The 2,500-nt window shown below is 38.2% G+C and overlaps 1 non-coding gene and 10 pseudogenes across 1 annotated transcript; all 11 read right to left on the minus strand.

Moving 5' to 3' along the window:
* Positions 1–22: 22 nt before the first annotated feature.
* LOC148527497 (5S ribosomal RNA) lies at positions 23–141 on the minus strand (annotated as a pseudogene).
* Positions 142–256: 115 nt separating this feature from the next.
* LOC148527498 (5S ribosomal RNA) lies at positions 257–375 on the minus strand (annotated as a pseudogene).
* A 116-nt stretch (positions 376–491) lies between these two features.
* Positions 492–610, minus strand: LOC148527499 (5S ribosomal RNA; annotated as a pseudogene).
* Positions 611–726: 116 nt separating this feature from the next.
* On the minus strand, positions 727–845 carry LOC148527500 (5S ribosomal RNA; annotated as a pseudogene).
* Positions 846–961: 116 nt separating this feature from the next.
* LOC148527501 (5S ribosomal RNA) lies at positions 962–1,080 on the minus strand (annotated as a pseudogene).
* Positions 1,081–1,195: 115 nt separating this feature from the next.
* Positions 1,196–1,314, minus strand: LOC148527502 (5S ribosomal RNA; annotated as a pseudogene).
* A 116-nt stretch (positions 1,315–1,430) lies between these two features.
* On the minus strand, positions 1,431–1,549 carry LOC148527503 (5S ribosomal RNA). Its single transcript, XR_015877894.1, has one exon. It is a non-coding gene; the product is annotated as a 5S ribosomal RNA (ribosomal RNA).
* A 115-nt stretch (positions 1,550–1,664) lies between these two features.
* On the minus strand, positions 1,665–1,783 carry LOC148527504 (5S ribosomal RNA; annotated as a pseudogene).
* A 116-nt stretch (positions 1,784–1,899) lies between these two features.
* On the minus strand, positions 1,900–2,018 carry LOC148527505 (5S ribosomal RNA; annotated as a pseudogene).
* Positions 2,019–2,133: 115 nt separating this feature from the next.
* Positions 2,134–2,252, minus strand: LOC148527506 (5S ribosomal RNA; annotated as a pseudogene).
* A 116-nt stretch (positions 2,253–2,368) lies between these two features.
* LOC148527507 (5S ribosomal RNA) lies at positions 2,369–2,487 on the minus strand (annotated as a pseudogene).
* Positions 2,488–2,500: the final 13 nt, after the last annotated feature.

Genomic DNA, 2,500 nt, shown 5'->3' on the forward strand with positions numbered 1-2,500 from the left:
GAATGTTATGGCAGTATAAAATTACCTACAGCACCTGGTATTCCCAGGTGGTCTCCCATCCAAGTACTAACCAGGCCCAACACTGCATAGCTTCCAAAATCAGATGAGATTGGGCATGTCCAGTGTGGTTTGGCTGTAGGTGCTCTAAAACATTAACTTTCGACCTCTTTTACTTCTTAACTCAAGTAAATTCAATGATAAGTTGAAAAATTAAATGTAAAATTTAATAGAAAAGAATGTTATGGCAGTATAAAATTACCTACAGCTCCTGGTATTCCCAGGTGGTCTCACGTCCAAGTACTAACCAGGCCCAACACTGCATAGCTTCCAAGATCAGACGAGATTGGGCATGTCCAGTGTGGTTTGGCTGTAGGTGCTCAAAAACTTTAACTTTAGACCTCTGTTACTTCTTAACTCAAGTAAATTCATTGATAAGTTGAAAAAATTAAATTTAAAATGTAATAGAAAAGAATGTTCTGGCAGTATAAAATTACCTACAGCTCCTGGTATTCCCAGGTGGTCTCACACCCAAGTACTTACCAGGCCCAACACTGCATAGCTTCCAAGATCAGACGAGATTGGGCATGTCCACTGTGGTTTGGCTGTAGGTGCTCAAAAGCATTAAATTTAGACCGCTTTTACTTCTTAACACAAGTAAATTCATTGATAAGTTGAAAAAATTAAATGTAAAATGTAATAGAAAAGAATGTTATGGCAGTTTAAAATTACCTACAGCACCTGGGATTCCTAGGTAGTCACCCATCCAAGTACTAACCAGTCCCAACACTGCATAGCTTCCAAGATCAGACGAGATTGGGCATGTCCAGTGTGGTTTGGCTGTAGGTGCTCAAAAACATTAACTTTAGACCTGTATTACTTCTTAACTCAAGTAAATTAATTGATAAGTTGAAAAAATTAAATGTAAAATGTAATAGAAAAGAATGTTATGGGAGTATAAAATTACGTACAGCACCTGGTATTCCCAGGTGGTCTCCCATCCAAGTACTAACCAGGCCCAACACTGCAGAGCTTCCAAGATCAGACGAGATTGGGCATGTCCAGTGTGGTTTGGCTGTAGGTGCTCAAAAACATTAACTTTAGACCTCTTTTACTTCTTAACTCAAGTAAATTCAATGATAAGTTGAAAAATTAAATGTAAAATGTAATAGAAAAGAATGTTAAGGCAGTATAAAATTATCTACAGCTCCTGGTATTCCCATGTGGTCTCCCATCCAAGTACTAACCAGGCCAAACACTGCATAGCTTCCAAGATCAGACAAGATTGGGCATGTCCACTGTGGTTTGGCTGTGGGTGCTCAAAAACATTAACTTTAGACCTCTATTACTTCTTAACTCAAGTAAATTCATTGATAAGTTGAAAAAATTAAATGTAAAATGTAATAGAAAAGAATGTTATGGCAGTATAAAATTACCTACAGCACCTGGTATTCCCAGGTGGTCTCCCATCCAAGTACTAACCAGGCCCAACACTGCATAGCTTCCAAGATCAGATGAGATTGGGCATGTCCAGTGTGGTTTGGCTGTAGGTGCTCTAAAACATTAACTTTAGACCTCTTTTACTTCTTAACTCAAGTAAATTCAATGATAAGTTGAAAAATTAAATGTAAAATTTAATAGAAAAGAATGTTATGGCAGTATAAAATTACCTACAGCTCCTGGTATTCCCAGGTGGTCTCACATCCAAGTACTAACCAGGCCCAACACTGCATAGCTTCCAAGATCAGACGAGATTGGGCATGTCCAGTGTGGTTTGGCTGTAGGTGCTCAAAAACATTAACTTTAGACCTCTGTTACTTCTTAACTCAAGTAAATTCATTGATAAGTTGAAAAAATTAAATTTAAAATGTAATAGAAAAGAATGTTATGGCAGTATAAAATTACCTACAGCACCTGGTAATCCCAGGTGGTCTCCCATCCAAGTACTAACCAGGCCCAACACTGCCTAGCTTCCAAGTTCAGACAAGATTGGGCATGTCCAGTGTGGTTTGACTGTAGGTGCTCAAAAACTTTAACTTTAGACCTCTTTTACTTCATAACTCAAGTAAATTCATTGATAAGTTGAAAAATGAAATGTAAAATGTAATAGAAAAGAATGTTATGGCAGTATAAAATTACCTACAGCACCTAGTATACCCAGGTGGTCTCCCATCCAAGTACTAACCAGGCCCAACACTGCATAGCTTCCAAGATCAGACGAGATTGGGCATGTCTAGTGTGGTTTGGCTGTAGGTGCTCAGAATCATTAACTTTAGACCTCTTTTACTTCTTAACTCAAGTAAATTCATTGATAAGTTGAAAAAATGAAATGTAGAATGTAATAGAAAAGAATGTTTTGGCTGTCTAAAATTACCTACAGCACCTGGTATTCCAAGGTGGTCTCCCATCCAAGTACAAACCAGGCCCAACACTGCATAGCTTCCAAGATCAGACGAGATTGGGCATGTCCAGTGTGGTTTGGCTGTAGGTGCTCAAAAGCATT

The sequence above is a fragment of the Taudactylus pleione genome, unplaced genomic scaffold (genome assembly GCF_031769625.1).
Source record: "Taudactylus pleione unplaced genomic scaffold, aTauple2 ptg000087l, whole genome shotgun sequence".
NCBI classification, from domain to species: domain Eukaryota; kingdom Metazoa; phylum Chordata; class Amphibia; order Anura; family Myobatrachidae; genus Taudactylus; species Taudactylus pleione.